Here is a 20,106-nt window from a genome sequence, read left to right on the forward strand (position 1 = left end):
CCTGAGCCTGGGTGATCCCGCCTGAGCCCTGAATTCCAGTGCTCAGTGCTAGTCAAGCGCCCCGCCCTTCTCTCCCTGTTAGTCCAGACTTGGCCCCCATTCGGACTCAGCCACAGCCCTGAAGACAGGAGAGGTAGGAAGGAAGCCCTCTCTGTGCAGCTATGCACGTTACCGCCATGAGGTGGCAGCAGAGAGCCACACCACTTGGGCAGCAGTGGAAACTGGGCAGCCAGCAGCACAGCTCTATGGAGCCTGGAACAGGGGGAGCTGGGACCTGTGAGGCAGGCCCTCCCTCGGTGGGTGGGAAGTACTCTACACTGAGTATCCGGCCAAGCCGCTCTTGTCAAATACTACACGGGTAGCAAAGTAAACGGCGGTCAGACCCAGGGCTGAGGCTGACCCCATACAGGCAGGGACGGACTGGCTGAGCTGGATGATGGAGCCCAGGCAGGGGGCCACCTGGGGCAGCAGGAAGGCACTGTCAGGATGGCGATGTGCAGAGGGGAGCAGGCCGCTGCCTCCAGCACCCACATGTCCACTGGGAGGAGGAGACCCGGCCTTGGGGCCCAGCGGGAAGCTGGTCGCCGGCTGCCATCACTGGCACCCCCTCCAGCATCTCCTCAGCACATGGCAGGAACACCTGCTTCTCCTGGTGGCAGAGGGAGGCTGGCACGTGGGGCAGGATCTGCGGGCAGAGAGGTGAGCTCAGTGATGCTGAGGCGGTCACAAGTCACACTACAGGCACGAGGCGCCAGCCACCGCACCGCCGGATAGACTGCCCGGGTGCAGACCTGCTGCCCCGGCTGCTCCATGGCCAGAGGGAAGAGCAGGGAGGTGGCCCACGGCACGGGCTCCCACCTGGACTCCTGCATCGCAGTGTCTCCCGGCCTCGGCGCCTGGCTCAGCCCTGGGCACACCCGGTACAGCCCCTCACCCACAAAGTTTGCGTAAAACAGCGTGAAGGTCATGAATGCCACCCAGCTCACAGCTCGGCCACAAAGAGTCGGCGCAGGGCATGCGGCACGTGGCAGCCGAGCTGGTGCAGCTGGGGAAACGGGGTGCCAGGTTCCGGAAAGCCAGGCGGGCGCCACACGGGCAGCAGTGGGTGGCCTAGAGGGACCGATAGCCCTTCCGCTGGCGCGGCTGGGCCCATAGCTGCCTCCTCAGCCACAGACGGCGCAGCTGCCACGCCAGTGAGGAGATGAGAATGAGCAGGCCACAGAGACACTCTTCCTGGGGCCGATGCAGGGGCCAGGGCACTGGCGTCCCAGTCAATGGCAGGCAGGAGGAAGCCCAGGCAGCCCAGGCAGCCCCCGAGGCTGGTCATGAAAGCACAGGCGAGAAGGCCTGGTGACGGTGGTCAGGGTCCCGGAAGAGGTCAGAGAGCAGGGCCTCCGGAGGAGGGACGCACACCTGGCCGCAGGCGTCCAGCAGCCCCACGCCCAGGGTCAGCAGTGCCAACCCCAGGGGCCGGGTGTCCGGGCACAGCAGCCCCGCCAGCCCGCTGGCCCTCGGGATGAGGAAGAGGCTCAGCAGGACGCCCAGGGACAGGGCCCAGATGAAGGGCCTCCGGAGACCATAGCGCCCACGCAGTGGTCCCTGGCTGAGCCTAGGAGTGGGACTGAGACCAGGCCCAGCCCTGGACCGATGCCTGCAAGAAGGGCAAGTAGTGTGAGCCAGAGGCTGGGGCCCTGACGGGGCAGGGGCAGGGGAACCATCCTCCGTGGGAAGGATGGAAATGACCGTGATTCTCTCACAGGGAGGACCGCTCCTGTCCTGGGCACTGTGCTGAGTACTCAGGGACTCTAATTGACTCCTCACAGCTGGGATCACTAACGCCCCTTTTTCAGACGGGGAAACTGAGGCATGGAGCGACTGATGAGTGACACTCGTGTCCAGGCATAGGGCTAGGAGGGCAACGGGCAGGGCTGCGACAGGCTGTCTGACCCAGAGCCTGTCATCCTGGCAGAGCCCCTCCTCCTGGGAGTCGCCCGAGGCTGCCACTTGCTCTGTGGCTTTCGCAGAATTCATCTGCAGCCAAGAGCCCAGCCCTGACCCACAGGTAAGCAGGAGCCCTGGCTGGAGAGCCTGACCCTGCCGCCCAGTAGCTAGTGTGCAGCTGCCTAGTTCAGCCCACTCACAGACCTCCGTTATCCCCTCTGTGGAGTAGGTGCTGCCAAGGCTGGCTGCAAGCGTTAGAGGCGATAGATAGACATTAGACAGGGCCAGCCAAAGGGGAAGGGCCATTCCTGCACTGTCTCCTAGGAGCCAGTCGGGATGCAGGGCCAGGGGTATGGTGGGGACCAGAGCATGTCCCTGTACCCTTTTCTTCCTCTTAGGACCCGCTCAGCCCAGGGTCGCCCCTGTCCCCAGCAGACAGCCACCTCTCCCTCCAAGCGGCTCTCTGGGCAGAGGCACTGCTGCCCTATGCCCAGGTGGCATGGATCTGGAACAGGAGGAGGTGGTGACCCACCCAGCACCATGGTCATGACCTTCTCTCCTACCCCCTCTTCCAGCAGCAGGGGTGGCACGTAGGTGATCCTGCGGCCAGACACACCTCCAGGCCAAAGGTCAGCAGGTTGACCAGCAGGAGGCTTCCCGATGCTGCAGAATGTGGCTCCCCCACATTCTCTGGACCGTGGTGGGCCAGGCGGGTAGGACTCCGACCCGGTCACTCACTCCAGAACTGCCTCATCCCAGCCCCACTCCAGACGCCAGGCCTCTCCTGGCTGCCACAGACTGCGAGGACTCAGCCAGGAGCCCACTCCTGCCAGCCCACCGTGCAGGCCGGCTTCTCAGCCCAGGCTAAAGGCCTGCCGCCAGGGAGTGCCTGGGTGGGGACATAGCACTCAGATCCTGGCTGCGGCAAGTGGCTGTCACCCGGGCCAACACGGTCGACTTGGCTTCCTCCTGCCCTCGTGCGCGTCAGCTGGCAGATTTTAAATCCCCAGGTAAAAAAAAAAATTAAATATATGTTTTTATCGCTTTCAAAGAGAGGAAGGGAGAGGGAGAGAGAGATAGAAACATCAATGATGAGAGAGGATCATCGATCAGCTGCCTCCCGCATGCCCCCTATTGGGGATTGAGCCCGCAACCTGGGCATGTGCCCTGAAAGGAATAGAACTGCGACCTCCTGGTTCAAAGGTGGACGCGCAACCACTGAGCAACACCGGCCAGGCACTTAGTTGGCTTTTAATCTTCAGTGTTTCTGAACTACACCCTGCCCCCACCCAACACACGATCCTAGAATCTGCCCTAAACAACTGGATGTTGACACTATGTACTAAAGTAGGGAAGACAAGAACGGGTTTTAGTTGTGGGGTGAGGGGATGAGAAGATGAGAAACAGGCGTTTCATTTTGAGCACGTTGGGAGGGAGGCTGAGAGATCTGCCTCGGACACAAGTCTAGAACTCACAGGAGCTCTGAGCCGGAGCTGCAGATGCTGTGGGCCGAGTGTGCAGGAAACACTCGTTCTCCAACCGAACTGAATTTCTGTCTCTAGTCCCATTCCAACGGGTGGGGACATCAAATCTCAGCCACTTAGTCTTCCTTCACCAGGACGGCGGGCAGAGCAGGCTGGAGGGTGGCCCACTTGGTGACAGGCAGGGGGGCTGGCATTTGCCCGGCTGCTGGCACCTACTGAGATGACATTGTATAATCTGGTTAATTGTAAAATCACTGCCTAACAAGTGTTGGGACATCCGCTTCACTCAACCTCCGGACCTGTATCTCTCTCACAGCCCCTTTTCCACGCTTCGCTGGGGAGCAAAGGAACCCCGCTCCCACCGCTCAGGGTGCCCGGGCCGGAGAGCGCCACACTCGTGGCTCCGCTCCGTGCTGCGCTGACAGTAAGGACAGGCTGCGTCTCACACTCCCTAGCCTGTTCTCAGGGAGCCGCACAGGCTTCTTCTGTTTCCTAGCAACCACTGAAGTCATGGGCGGTCCCAGTGCCTACTATATGCAGCAACACCCACACAGGCTGTCTGCAACCAATCATGCAAGAAGGGATTCCCCACGCAGGCGCCAGAGGAGAAGGAAGAAAAAATGAACAGGCTTGTTTCTGGGCTGGAGGAGAGAAATAAAAACAAAACTTAATTCATGAGTGTCCATGGGTGAGAGGGAAGGAGCAGCAACAATCGTGGAAAACATGAAGCAAATCGCTTTCTCTATTCATTTTCCTCAGTAGGTTAATTTTTTAAAATATTCAAACATTTATTATGGTTTTATGTTTTGAAAATGTACATTTCTAAGAGCGGGGAGAATGTTAACTACTTCATGTCAGGCAGACCTTGTTATCCAAAACCCTTGTTATCCAGAACGCCTCCAGCCCACACATTCACGGTGCAGAGCACACCTAAGTATCCACATGCACACACCCACACTCACACCACACACCTACATGCACACACCCACACGCATGCACCACACCCACACACCTACATGCACACACCCACATGCACACACACACACACCTACATGCACACACCCACACGCATGCACCATACCCACACACCTACATGCACACACCCACAGGCATACACCACACCCACACACCTACATGCACACACCCACACACATGCACCACACCCACACACCTACATGCACACACCCACATGCACACACTCACACACATCTACATGCACACACCCACATGCATGCACCCACACACATGCACCACACCCACACACCGACATGCACATACCCACATGCACACACACACGCACCCACATCACACACCTACATGCACACACCCACATGCACACACACACACACACACACACACACCTACATGCACATACCCATATGCACACATCCACATCCACACACCTACATGCACACACCCACATGCACCCACACCCACACATCTACATGCACACACCCACAAGCACCCACACACACTGCCTTGGGGGCCGGGGAAGACTGAAGTTGCTGGCCACACGCAGCTGGCCTCTGGTGAACCCGTCCAAATTGCTCCCCTGGAGACACTGGCCCAGTCCCTTCCCTCTAGTCCCCGCCTTCACAGAGACCAAGGACTCTGAAGCATAGACTCACATCCGACTTTTACCAGCAGGAGGCACTGTCTGAGCATGAGGATAAGCAAAGTGGGAGCCGGGGAAGCTAAGAACACCAGACACTTGTAGCTGGAGTTGTCTGTCACAGCAAGGGCGGAGGGGCCTGGCAGCATCCATGGTAGAAGGGGAGATGGCGCTGCACATGGCTTAGAGTTCCCCATAACAGGTGGTTCAGGAACAGGAAGTGATGATTTGGGGGGTAAGGAAAGGGCAATAAGAAAAAATATACATTTAAAATTTTTGCTTTTTTTTGCCTCTCTACATGGTGTCACTAAATATCTGTGCACATTGGCATAGCTCAGCCAGGGAAGCTCCAGGCCCCAGAATGCATACTTCCTCTCCCGCGTGCACAGCCCCCACATCAGCACTGGTACACTAGCCTCTGCAAACATTTCCAGTCACACTCTTTGTTTTTAAACTTGAGTCAATATACTAAATCTTGTCCAAAATGTTATGGAAAAAAATACATATATATCTATAATAATAAAAGTGTAATATGCTAACTAGACTGGTCCTTCTGGACAACCTTCCAGACGAAGCCAGGGCTGAGAGGGAAGCCTGGGTCCCCAGTGCCTGCCAGTGGCTGGAGGGAAACCCGGGTCTCAGGTGCCAGAGGGAAGCCAGTGCTGGCAGCCGGGGGAAGGAAGGCCAACTCTTGCACAAATTTCGTGCATCGGGCCTCTAGTATATACATGTTTATTCAGGCAGGTTACTGCAGGACACTGGGGGAACGTTCCCCCTCTTTGGGTGGCCCCATATTTGTCCATCTCACATTATTTTTTATGCTCACATCTGCCTAAATAAATAAAAATGGAGAAGGAATAAGAATGTAATTAATAATATAAACTTGGTTAATTTATATATTGAACTCTGTGATCAGAAACAAAAACCAACCACAGGACATCTGTCATGGAGGAGGCGGAGGGGAGGTGAAGGTGAGCACAGGCTGGCTCTGCCCCCCGGTGCATGACAGAAGCCCAGCTCAGAGCAAACACTGGGAAGTCCGAAGGCATGACCGCCTTCAGGCGTGGCTGGATCCAGGGGCCCAGATGGTGCCTTGGCTTCACCTCCAGTTCGGCTCCTCTTGGATGTGACTTTACTCCCAGGTGGGCTTCCTCCGGGGAAAGGTGACCGCTAGCAGCCCCGAGCCTCCTTCCTTTCAACACCTGTGGACACGGCCAAAAGTAATGGCTTTTTAAAAGCTATTCATAGGGCCCTAGCTGGTTTGGCCTCAGTTTCAGATGGGGAAACTGAGGCCTGGCACAATTGATGAGTGAGTTTGCCCATGTGTGCATGTAGGTGTGTGGTGTGTAGGTTCTGGATAACTAAACAGTCACGGGTTCAATTCTGGTCAAGGGTATGTACTTGATCCGCGGCCAGCCCCGGGAAGGAGGGAACCAATTGATGTGTCTCTCTCACCTCAACGTTTCTCTCTGTCTCTCCTCCTCCCTTCCACACTCTCTAAAAATCAATGGAAAAATATCTTCAGGTGAGGATTAACAAAAAAAGACTAAGAAAAAAAAGCTATTCATGGGATATCAAAAAATTGACTGTATATAAAACCACATAGAAATTATAAAACATCCCCAAAGTAAAAATCATATAAAATAGCATACTTTGAACAGAAAGCAATATAATAGATATTAATTACAAAACCAGAAAACAAAAGACTGCTACTCAGAAATTTTAAATTACCTCTTAAACACTTTTGTATCAATGAGGAAAACAAAACAAAATTTAAAAATCTATAGAAAAAAATCCCATAGTTAAGAATCTATAAGGCACAAATAAAGCAGAGAATTCATGATCTTAAGTGCTTATATTAATAAATAGAAAAAATGTATTAAGCATCCAAATCAAGAAGTTAACAAAGAATAACAAACGCATTTAAAGAAAGCATGAGGATGAAATTAGTGAAGCTAGAAGCCACATTAGTGAGTGAGTGAAATAACGCCTACAGAAGCCAGATTGGGTGATGGAGTGAGCTGCAGGTGAGGGTTGTGAGGGAGTGCAGACAGATGTAGAAACTTCCCAAGGCTCGGCTGTGAAAGAGAAGAAAGACATTGGGCAGCAGCTAACAGTGGGCGAGCCTTCGATAGAGAAACAACTATTTGTGAGAAGGCTGGGTGCCAATACACGTCAAATTTATAGGAATGAGTAGGAAGCTGAGAGATCACAGCTGGCAATTGTGTTTTTTCCTGAAAATAATGAGTAGGGAGGAAGAGGTATTTGAGATTTGAGGTGAGAACCAACAGCAAATGGAATGCAAAGACTAGGAAAATACAGAATTATTAGGTATTTTCAAAGGCCCAGATAACTTCTCCCTGGAAGTGTGGTTTTCTCCAGCATGTTAAAAGTCTGAGTGCAGGAGAGGTGAAGATAATGGATTGATGCGATGTTGGGATTTTCCTGAGTGAGTGGAACAGAAGGTAAATGGCCAACAAAGGTATAAGAGACAGTGTCTATTTAATTATTCAAAATGCATTCATTGAGCACCTATTATGTAAGGTAATATGTTAAAGTTTAGGAGCATAGACTCTCCAGCCAAACTGCCTACATTCGAAATATAGCTCCACCACTTATAGATATGTCTTTGGAAAAGTTATTTATTTATGGCCTCCATTTTTTATCTGGGACTCATGTGGATAATAAGCTGTCCTCACAGAGTTATTGAGAGGATTACTTCAAAGAAAGATTTTAGAACAGAAATGTCATTTATGGCCATTGTGGAGTAACAAAGACTGGGATTGCCTTTCACCATAAACAACTGTAAACCTGAACAAAGAGTATGACACAGCTGTTTCTGGGTATGGGACCACAGGCGGTGCACTGCAGTCTCCGAGAGAAGGAAACACATAAAGCAAGTGCAGCATTCACTCGCTGAAGACAGCTTCCCGATTACAGCATAGGTAGGTGGAGCCCAGGAAGAGTCCAGCAATCCCACTGAGCTGAGAAAACAAAGACCAGAGTTTGGAGCTATGAAAGCAAATGGAACTCATGGGGTTGGCTGCAGGGAGGAGGGAGTCATATAGTGGGGACCCCAAAAGCCTATGTGGACGTACATTCATTTTCTAGGGCTGCTGTAGCGAAGTACCACAAACTGGGTGGCTTAAATAACAGAAGTATATTCTGTCACAGTTCTGGAGGCTGGAAGTCTGAGATCAAGGTATCAGCAGGGTTGGTTTGTTTTGAGAGCTGGGAGGAAGAATCTGTTCCATGCCTCTTCCCTGGCATTTGGTGGTTTGCTGTCAATCTTTGACATTCCTTTGCTTGTAGATGTATCACCTTGATCTCTCCCTTCATCTTCACATGGCTTTCTCTCTGTGTACATGTGTTTGGGTCCAATTTTCCCTGTTTGTAAGGACACAAGTTATACTGGTTTAGGTTAGCTGAATGACCTAATTTTATTATAAAGACCCAATTTCCATATAAAGGTCATATTTTGAAGTATTGGGGATTAATACTTCAAAATATATTGAAGGGGGAACACAATTTAACCCATAACAGAAGTTTCCTATTGGTGTTTGGTCAAGAACTGGATTGTATAGGTACAGTCTCAACCTTGTAAGATATTGGTTGCTGGCAGAATGGAAATACTAGAGGTCGCCCAGTGCCAAGAGTCCCTTCCAGCCAAAGCAGAGAAATCTTATTGGCACAGCACATATTATCTCAGCATTAAGCTGAGAAACCAGAAAAGTTAGGCTTTGGGAAGAAGGATCATGTCCTAGATCAGTGGTCAGCAAACTGCGGCTCACGAGCCACATGGGGCTCGTGAGCCGCGGTTTGCCGCTCTGTTGACTAATGAGTTTGCCGACCACTGCGTAAGGCATTACCCTTATCCAGAAGTTTTGACTTCAGGTTAAATACATTAGTACATTATTAAAATGTTTTTTAAGTGTTTTTCCCTAAGGCAGTGGTCGGCAAACTCATTAGTCAACAGAGCGGCAAACCGCAGCTAGCGAGCAGCGTGTGGCTCACGAGCCGCAGTTTGCCGACCACTGTCCTAGATAAAGGCTACTTTAGACTCATCCTAAAGAAGCCTAAAACCGAGATTCCAAAATGGTGGTTACACTGTAAGTGGAAGCTACACTGACATGCTCCCAGGACCAAACTGGAAATACAACTAAAATAAAGAAGAACCACTCCGAAAAACCAACTGAAGACTAGCTGGAGAGAACCCTGATAACCAGGGATGCAAAGTGGAGACCACATAGAGACTGGTAGGCAGTGCAGAAGCACGAGAGGGCTGGCTGGGCTCCCATAGTCAGCAGATAAAGTTCTGGATGGATATCTCAGCCATGGGTCTTCCCACTGAGAACTCTGGGGTCTTACTAAACCCCAATCCGGGCTCCCCATCCCAGAGCACCAGAACTGAGAAAGGTGCACACATAACATCTGGCTGTGAAAAGCAGCAGGGTTGTTGTCTGCAAGCAAGAGGTGAATGGAAATGCAGGCACCCTGTTAAAAGGCCAATTCACAAAATTTGATATGCAGCCACTCATCTTGGGCTCTGGCAGAGGGAGGGCAGAGTGGACTGGAACTGTGTGAGCAGAAGCCATGATTGGGGGGTCTGGGGTTAGAGTTTGGAGGGCAGCCACCCTCGTTTCCTGTGCTGAGCCACTCCCTCATTCTGTGGAGAAAATCTTTCTCTGGTGGCAAAACTTTGCTATCCAGATGGTTTTTGCCTGGGAGGAAGGCAGTTGTCCCACCCTATTGGAAGACCTCTCACCCTACCCTGTGGTCGATAGCCTGAGGCTATTCAATTCTGAGTGTCAATGGGACTACAGCAGAGGCAGGTCTCTGGAGGCTTTGAGTCTTTGCCTAATATAATCTTGGGAATAGGGCTAGAAAAAGCAGACCCTGGTACACATCTTGGTCCTTTCCCCAAGTCCCAGCAGAGGGAGCCACAAGCTGTGGATTGCTGATAGCTCCAAACAGGGCACTCAGGGCCAGTAGCAAACAGCATCTGACATTGTTCTGCACTAGAGATTGGGAGTCAAAGGATATCTACCTAAAACACAGACACAAACCCAATCAGGCAGCCAAAACTGGGAGACAAAGAAACAAGGCCCAATGGAAAGAACAAGAGAATTATCCAGAAGGAGAGATAAATGAAATGGAAATAAGAAAATTTATCAGACATAGAGTTAGAATAATGGCAAAGATGCTCAACAGCATGAGAAAAGATATAGTAACTATGAAGAATGACATGGCACTAATAAAGAGCATAGTGGAAGGAATATACCAAAGATTAGTGGAAGCCAAGGATTGGATCAGTGAATTAGAAGACAGGGTACAAAAAACATCACTCTATCAGAGAATAAAAAGAAACAACAGAAAGACAGCTTAAGGGAGATGTAGTACAACATGAAAAGTAACAATATTCACATAATTGGTGTGCCAGAAGGGGAAGAAAGTGAGCAAGGGATAGAGAATGTGTTTGAAGAAATAGTGGCAAAAAACTTCCCTAACCTGGAAGTAAAAAGTCATACAAATTCAAGAGGCACAGAGAATCCCAAGCAAGAAGAGCCCAAACAGGCCCATGCCCAGACACATCATAATTTAAATGCCAAAAATTAAAGACAAAGAGAGAATCTTAACCTTTTGCACTCGGATGTCGAGTGTGACTCGACATGGTTAGCATCGGTAGCAGCTTGTATGTCGAATTGTATTGAATGTATCAATAATTTGAAATATAAAAAAATTCAAATAAATAAGTTTGTATGAAAAGAAACTCCAGTTTTTTATTCTACTGCCGTGCTTTGTAAAATCTGGGGTATTTAAAAAAGTAAATCCCGAGTAGAATAAAGGAATCGAGAAAAAAGCAAGCGAGTGCAAAGGGTTAAAGGCAGCTAGAGAAAAGCAATTTGTTACATAAAAAGGAGCTCCCATAAGGCTCTCAGCTGATTTCTCATCAGAAACTCTACAGGCCAGAAGGGAATGGCATGAAGTATTCAAGGTAATAAAAAGCAAGGATCTGAAAACAAGATTACTATATCCATAATTCAAAATAGATGGTGAAATAAAGAGCTTCCCAGACAAAACAGGCTAAAAGAGTTTATCACCACCAAACCAGGACTGCAAGAAAAGCTAAAGGGACTGCTGTAATAAGAAGAATAAATATATATAGAGAGAAACCTAGGCATACAGAATTAAAATGGCAATAAATAAGTACTTATCAATAATAACCTTAAATGTAAATGGATTAAATGGTCCAATCAAAAGACAGGGTAGCTAAATGGATAAGAAAACATGACCCAACTATATGTTGTCTATAAGAGACCCACCTCAGAATAAAAGACTCACAGAGGATGAGAGTGAAGGGATGAAAAAAAATTTGCCATGCAAATGGAAACAAAAATAAGCTGGGATAGTCCTAACCAGTTTGGCTCAGTGGATAGAGCGTCGGCCTGTGGACTGAAAGGTCCCAGGTTCGATTCCGGTCAAGGGCATGTACCTTGATTGCGGGCACATCCCCAGTGGGAGGTGTGCAGGAGGCAGCTGATCGATGTTTCTCTCTCATCGATGTTTCTAACTCTCCATCCCTCTCCCTTCCTCTCTGTAAAAAACAATAAAATATATTTTAAAAAAATAAGCTGGGTTAACAATATTCATATCTGACAAAATAGACTTCAAAATGAAGGCCATTACAAAAGACAATAAAGGTCACTACATAATACTAAAGGTAACAATCCAACAAGAGGCAATAACTCTGGTAAACATATATGCACCCAAATGTATAGGAGCATCTAAATGTATAAGGAAACTTCTAGAGGACTTTAAGGGAAAAATTGACAGTAATACAGTCATAGTATGGGACTTTAACACCCTGCTGACTTCATTGGATACATCTTCCAGACAAAAAATAACAAGGAAATAGAGACTCTAAACAATACACTAGATCAGATGGATTTAATTGATATTTATAGAACATTTCACCCCAAAGCTGCAGAATATACATTCTTCTCAAGTGCACTTGGGTCATTCTCAAAGATAGACCACATGTTAGGACACAAAACAAGTCTCTACAAATTCAAGAAAATTGAAATCATATCAAGCAATTTCTCAGATCACAATGGAATGAAATTATAAATCAACTGCAGCAATACCACTCAAAAACACTCATAAACATGGAGGCAAAATAGCACATTAATAAACAATGAATGGGTTAGGACAGTGGTCGGCAAACTGCGGTTTGCGAGCCACATGCAGCTCGCGAGCCGCGGTTTGCCGCTCTGTTGACTAATGAGTTTGCCGACCACTGGGTTTGGAGATCAAGAAAGAAATAAAAAATTTTCTAGAAACAAATGAAAATGGACACACCACAACTCAAAATCTCTGGGACACAGCAAAAGCAGTCCTGAGAGAAAAGTTCATAGCACTATAGGCCTACCTCAAAAAACCAAGAAAAATTTATAATAAACTATTTAATCCTACAACTTAAATAGTTAAAAGGATAACAAAAAGAAAAGCCCAGAGTAAATAGAAGGAAGGAAATAATAAAGATTAGAAGAGAAATAAATTAGAGGCTAAAAAAAAAAATACAAAAAAATCAATGAAATCAAGAGTTGGTTCTTTGAAAAGATAAATAAGATTGATGAACTACTGGCCAGACTCATCAAGAAACAAAGAGAGAGGACCCAAATAAATAAAATCAGAAAGAAAAGCAGTGAAGTAACAACTGACACCACAGAAATACAAAGGATTGTAAGAAAATACTATGAACAACAATATGCCAACAAGCTGGACAATGTAGATGAAATGGAAAAATTCCTTTAAAAATACAATCTTTCAAAACGAAATCAGGAAGAATCAGAAAACTTGAATAGGCCAATAACAAATGACAAAATAGAAGTAGTAATAAAAAAACTCCTGGCAAACAACAGTCCTGGTCCAGACAGCTTCACAGTGCAGTTTTACCAAACCTGGAAACAACAACTAACACCTATCCTCCTCAAATGATTCCAAAAATCCAAGAGGAGGGAACACCTCCAAGCACTTTTTATGAGGCCAGCATTATCCTAATTCCAAAACCAGATAAGAATACTACAAAGAAAGAGAACTACAGGCCAATATCCCTGATGAACATAGATGCTAAAATCCTCAACAAAATATTAGCAAATCGCATCCAGAAATATATTAAAAAGATCATACACCATGACCAAGTGGGATTTATTCCAGGGATACAAGGCTGGTACAATATTCACAAATCAATAAACATGATACATCACAGAAACAAACTGAAATACGAAAATCACCTGATCATATCAATAGATGCAGAAAAAGCATTTGACAAAATACAATGCCCATTTTTATTTAAAAAAAAACACCTCTCAGCAAAGTAGGAAAGAGGGATCATATCTCAACATGATAAAGGCCATACATGACAAAACTACTGTGAACATCATATTTAGTTTCTATGCGCAGAACTAAAAGCATTTCCCCTAAGAAAAGGAACAAGACAGGGATGTCTGCTTTTTCACCACTCTTATTCAACATAGTACTGGAAGTCCTAGCCATAGTGATCAGACACAAAGAAGAAATAAAAGGCATCCAAATTGGAAATGAGGAAGTAAAACTCTCATTTGCAGATGACATGATATTGTACAAAGAAAACCCTAAACATTCCATCAAAAACTACTAGATTTAATAAAGGAATTCGACAATGTAGCAGGATATAAAACTAATACTCAGAAATCAATGTTCTTTTTATAATCAATAATGAATTCCCAGAAAGAGAAACTAAACAAACAATCCTATATACCACTGCAACAACAAAAATTAAGATACTTAGAAATAAACTTAATCAAGGAGGTAAAAGTCTTATACTCAGAAAACTACAGGGTGTTGAAGAAAGAGATAGAGGAAGATATAAACAAATGGAAGAATATACCGTGTTCACAGATTGGTAAAATTAACATCATTAAAATGTCCATACTACCCATAGCAATCTACAGGTTCAATGCAATCCCTATTAAAATTCCAACAGCATATTTCACAGAACTAGAAAAGATATGCCAAAAATTTATATGGAACCCAAAAAGACCCTAAATAGCAGCAGCAATGTTGAGAAAAAAGAACAAAGTTGGAGGATTCACAATTTCAAATATCAAGCTATACTCCAAAGCCACTGTAATCAAAAAACAACCCTGGCACTGGCACAAGAACAGGCACGTAGACCAATGAAACAGCAGAGACCCCAGAAATGGACCCAAGCCATTACTCTCAATTAATATTTGACAAAGGAGGCAAGAACATAAAATGGAGTCAAGACAGTCTCTTCAATAAATGGTGTTGGAAAAATTGGAAAGATACATGCAAAAAAAATGAAACTAAACTACCAACTTACACCATACACAAGAATAAACTCAAAATGAATAAAAGCCTTAAATGTAAGCTGTGAAACCATAAAAATCCTAGAAGAAACCATAGGCAGCAAAATCTCAAACATCTCTTGTAGCAATATGTTTATGGATACATCTCCTAGGGCAAAGGAAACTAAGGAGAAAATAAATAAACGGGACTACATCAAAATAAAAACTTCTGCACAGCAAAAGAAACCATCAACAAAATGAAAAGTGAGCCCACTGTATTGGAGAACATATTTGACAATGACATATCTGATAAAGGGTTAACATCCAAAATATATAAGGAACTCATACAAGTTAACAAAAGGAAGACAATCCAATTAAAAAATGGGTCACTTCTCCAAAAAATAGACACTTCTCCAAAGCAAACATACAGAAGCCAAGAGGCATATGAAAAAATGCTCAAAGTCACTGATCATCAAAGAGGTGCAAATTAAAACAGCAATGAGGTATCATCTCACACCTGTCAGAATGGCGTACCATCAACAACTCAACAAATGACAAGTGCTGGTGAAGATGCGGAGAAAAGGGAACCCTAGTGCACTGCTGGTGGGAATGCAGACTGGTGCAGCTATTATGAAAAACAGTATGGAGTTTCCTCAAAAAATTAAATATGGAACTGCCATTTGACCCAGTGATCCCACTCCTAGGAATATATCCTAAGAAACCCAAAACACCAATCAGAAAGAATGTATGCACACCTATGTTCATAGCAGCACAATTTACAATAGCTAAGATCTGGAAACAGTCCAAGTAAGTGCCCATCAGTAGAAGAGTGGATAAAAAAGCTGTGGTACATTTATACCATGGAATACTATGCAGAAGTAAAAAGAAGGAGGGACCTGGATAGTATTATGAAATAAGTGGATAGATGGGACAACTTCAACCAAGGAACTTGTATGGATATATGCATAACTCATGGATACAGACAATAGGGTGGTGAAGGCCTGGGGTGGGGGACATGGCCGGGCTATGAGGGACCAATGGGAGAAAATAGGGAACATATATAATACTTTCAACAACAAAGATTTAATTAAAGAAGAAGAAGAAGAAGAAGAAGAAGAAGAAGAAGAAGAAGAAGAAGAAGAAGAAGAAGAAGAAGAAGAAGAAGAAGCCTAAAACCAAGCCTTGACAGGGGCAAGGAAACCCTGTGATAGATTAATTGACTGCCAAAACAAAACAAAACACTCTTTAAAGGAAAGCAACACGATCCAGACTCCTTTTGATACGCCACTCACAATATCTAGCCTACAATAAAAAATTACTGAGCCCTAACCAGTTTGGCTCAGTGGATAGAGTGTTGGCCTTTGGACTGAAGGTCCCAGGTTTGATTCCAGTCAAGGGCATGTACCTTGGTTGCAGGCACATCCCCAATAGGGGGTGTGCAGGAGGCAGCTGATCGATGTTTCTCATCAATGTTTCTAACTCTCTATCCCTCTCCCTTCGTCTCTGTAAAAAAAATCAATAAAATATATTCTTAAAAAAATTACTGAATATTCCAAGAAGCAGGAAAATGTTACCCATAAAAAAAAGTTATCAACAGAAACAGACTCTGAGCTCATCTAGATGTTGAAATTAGCAGACTAGGACCTTTTTTATTTATTTATTGCCATTTTATTGTTTATATTATCTACACTAATAAAAGAGAAACATGCAAATTGACTGTACTTTCACAACACCCACAAGCCAATCAGGAGTGAGTATGCAAATAAACCAAACAAAGATGGCGGGTAAATTTGCATACACAGGCACCAAGCAGCCGGGAGTGGGGCGGGACACTTGGGTCATCACCATGGCGACAACACAGACATTCTGCACCACCCCAGCTGCTCCAGGCCTCTGGGCAGCGTGGGAAGGCAGGAAGGCGGGTCCAGGCTGAAGCAAAAAGGCTGCTCCAGCCGGAGCAAAGGCGGTGCTTGGAGCCAGGGGAAGGAAGGCCCATTCTTGCACGAATCTTTGTGCATCGGGCCTCTTGTGTGTGTGTGTGTGTGTGTGTGTGTGTGTGTGTGTACACACACACACAAGAGGCCCGGTGCACAAAATTCGTGCACGGGGGTGGGGTGTCCCTCAGCCCAGCCTGCACCCTCTCCAATCTGGGACCCCTTGAGGGATGTCTGACTGCCCGTTTAGGCCCGATCCTACCAAACGGGCAGTTGGACATCCCTCTCACAATCCAGGACTGCTGGCTCCCAACTGCTCGCCTGCCTGCCTTCCTGATTGTCCCTCACTGCTTCTGCCTGCCAGCCTGATCACCCCCTATCCACTCCCCTGCCAGCCTGTTTGCCCCTAACTGCCCTCCCCTGCAGGCCTGGGTCCCCCCAACTTCCCTTCCCTGTAGGCCCGGTCGCCCCCAACTTCCCTCCTCTGCTGGCCTAGTCACCCTAACTGCCCTCCCCTGCAGGTTTGATTGCCCCCAACTGCCCTCCCCTGCTGGCCTGATTGCCCACAACTGTCCTCCCTTGCAGGCCTAGTCCTTTTCAACTGCCCTCCCCTGCAGGCCATCTTGAGGTGGCCATCTTGTTTCCACATGGGGGCAGCCATCTTTGACCACATGGGGGCAGCCATCTTGTGTGTTGGAGTGTTGGTCAATTTGCATATTACTCTTTCATTAGATAGGGTAGAGGCCTGGTGCACAGGTGGGGGCCAGCTGGTTTGCCCTGAAGGGTGTCCCGGATCAGGGGGGGTTCCCTTGGGGTGTGGGGCTGCCTGGGCGAGGGGCCTGTGTTGGTTTGCAGGCCGGCTCCACCCCCCAGTGACCCAAGTGGAGGCCCTGGGATCTGGGATTTATTTATCTTCTATAATTGAAACTTTGTAGCCTTGAGTGGAGGCCAAGGCAGGCCAGGGCTGCGGAAGCTTGGCTTCCTCCATTGCTGGGGGCAACTCAAGCCTCCTGCTCTCTCCAGCTCTGTGGCTCCTGCCATTTTTGTTGGGATTTATTTATCTTCTATAATTGAAACTTTGTAGCCTTGAGTGGAGGTGGGCCTGGTCATGGTGTGTGGAAAGCTTGGATTCCTCCATTGCTGGGGAAACCCAAGCCTCCTGCTCACTCCGTGGCTGCAGCCATCTTGGTAGGGTTAATTTGAATACTCACTCCTGATTGGCTGGTGTGGTGGCTTGTGGGTGTAGTGGAGTGATGGTTAATTTGCATATTACTCTTTTATTAGATAGGATATATATATCCTATACTAATCCTATATCCTATACTAATATATATGTCCTATATCCTATACTATATCCTATATCCTATACTAATATATATGTATTAGTCCTCACTAATAATCCTATATCCTATACTAATATATATGTATTAGTCCTCACCTAAGAATATTTTTCCCATTAGTTTTTAGAGAGTGGAAGGTATGGGGAGAGACACACAGAGAGAGAAACATTGATGTGAGAGAGACACATCATTTAGTTGCCTCCTTCACACACACCATTAATATTTTTCAATAGAGCTTATTGTTCATAATTTTGATCTTTGTTTTTCTCCTTCTCCTTCTCCTTCTTTTTCTTCTTCTCCTTCTTCTTCTTGTTCTTCTTCTTCAAGAAGACCCTTCAACATTTCATGTAATACTGGTTTGGTGGTAATGAATTCCTTTAGCTTTTTCTTATCTGTGAAGCTCTTTATCTGAACTTCAATTCTAAATTATAGCTTTGCTGGGTAAAGTAATCTTGGTTGTAGATCCTTGCTTTTCATCACTGAATATTTATCTGGCCTGCAAAGTTTCTGTTGAGAAATCACCTAACAATTGTATGGGCACTCCCTTGTAGGTAACTACCTGCTTTTCTCTTGCTGCTTTTAATGTTCTGTCTTTGACTTTATCCCTTGGCATTTTAATCATGATGGGTCTTGGTGTGGGCCTCTTTGGGTTCCAACTGTTTGGGATTCTCTGCACTTCCTGGACTTGTATGTCTATTTCTTTCACCAGGTAGGGAATAGGTTTTCAAGTTCATGCTTCCTCTCTTCTCCTTCTGGCACACTTGAAGTTGTCCAGAGGTTCCTTATACTATCTTCATAGTTCTGGATTATTTTGTCTTTTTGGTCTTCTGGTTGGATGTTTTTTGCTACCTCATATTCCAAATCACTGATTTGATTCTCAGCATCCTCTACTCTACTATTGATTACCTGCAAATTATTTTTCATTTCAGTTAGTATATCCTGCATTTCTGACTGGTCCTTTTGCATGTCTTTGGTGGTCTTACTGGTACTAAGTTCATTGAAATTCTCACTAAGTTCTTTGAAGCTCTCATTAAGTTCCTTGAGCAAACATATAACCATTGTTTTCAACTCTGTATCTAATAGTTTGCTTGATTTCATTTAATTTAGTTCTTTTTCTGGAGATTTCTTCTGTTCATTCATTTGTGACATGTGTCTTTGTCTCTGCATTTTGGCTGTTTCCCTATTTGTTTCTATGTATTAGGTAGAACTGCTATATCTTGGAATGGTAGAGTGGCCTTGTGTAGTAGGTGTCCTGTAGGGCCCAGTGGATTGACCTCTCTGGTCACCTGAGCTGGGCACCCCTGTGTGGGCTGTGTGCACTGCCTTGTAGTTGAGCCTTGATTGTTGTTGGCCTCACTGGGAGGAAATGACCTCCAGGCCAGTTGGCTATGAGGACCAGCTGTGACTACAGTGGAAGAGTTGTTGTGCAGGAGCTGACCCAATGGAGCAGAACTTGCTTCAGTGCGGCTTTGGTGCTCACTGAGTCTGCCCCTTGAGTGTGTCGCTCATGGATGTGTAGAATTGTAATCTGGCATGGTCCAAAACTGTCTTCCAGGTGCACTGGCTCTGGGGCCTTGGGAATATGCAAAGCCAGCCACTGCCTGTGCCCTGCCTGGGGCCACCCAGTACCAGCTACAGAGATATCTACAGATGGCTGCTACTTGTTTTGGACTTGGAGATGCCCAGGAGAGGCCAAGCTGTGAACCTTGGCAAAATGCTGCTAGTACTGGGCCTAGGGCCACGTATTGAGAGGTATGGGGGATGCTGACACCAGTTGCTGCTTATTTGAGAGATTTTAGAAAAGTCTGAAGCCTGAGCCAGGATAGGCCATTCATATGGAAAAGCCATGACAAACAGCTTGGGTGGGGCTGCAAATTGGGTGGGGCAGGTCTCAGAGAATCACCAGGGTGGGGTGACAGTGTAGACCCTGTTGATGGAGACTCAGATATGGCTGCCAGTCAGTTCTATTGAGGGGAGGTCCCAGCACTTCTATCTGGGAGAAAGCTGCCCCTGAATTCTTGCCCTGAAGCCAGACAACTTAGTTCTTCCTTGTATGTCTCTGGATCCTTTCAAACTGCTGCCTCAGCGGTGGAGCTCAGAGGGAGTGAGTTCAAGTAAGTTTGTGTGCAGGCCCTTTAAGGGGAATTTCCTGGGACTCCAGCAGCCTCTGTGTCACTCAGCCACAATCCCCACTGGTTTTTATAGCCCAGAGTTATGGAGACTTCTCTCCCTGGCACTGGAACCCTGGGCTGACAGTTCTGGAGTGGGGCTGGGACCCCTTGTTTTTCACAGGAGGCCTCCTCAGCAGACTAGAAGATATCTCTCCAGATTAAAAACACGACCCATGTGGTGTCAGACCAGCCTAGTCCAAGCCCCTGCCCCTCTTACTAGTCTCAATTTTGCTTTCTTCTTTACTTCTCTAGTTGTAGGACTTCCATTCAGCCA

The 20,106-nt window shown here is 46.6% G+C and overlaps 1 pseudogene; it reads right to left on the reverse strand.

Annotated features, from left to right (window-relative positions):
* Positions 1 to 281: 281 nt before the first annotated feature.
* Positions 282 to 3,937, reverse strand: LOC103293839 (solute carrier family 45 member 3-like; annotated as a pseudogene).
* Positions 3,938 to 20,106: the final 16,169 nt, after the last annotated feature.

This window comes from Eptesicus fuscus, chromosome 13, assembly GCF_027574615.1.
Source record: "Eptesicus fuscus isolate TK198812 chromosome 13, DD_ASM_mEF_20220401, whole genome shotgun sequence".
Classification (NCBI taxonomy): Eukaryota; Metazoa; Chordata; class Mammalia; order Chiroptera; family Vespertilionidae; genus Eptesicus; species Eptesicus fuscus.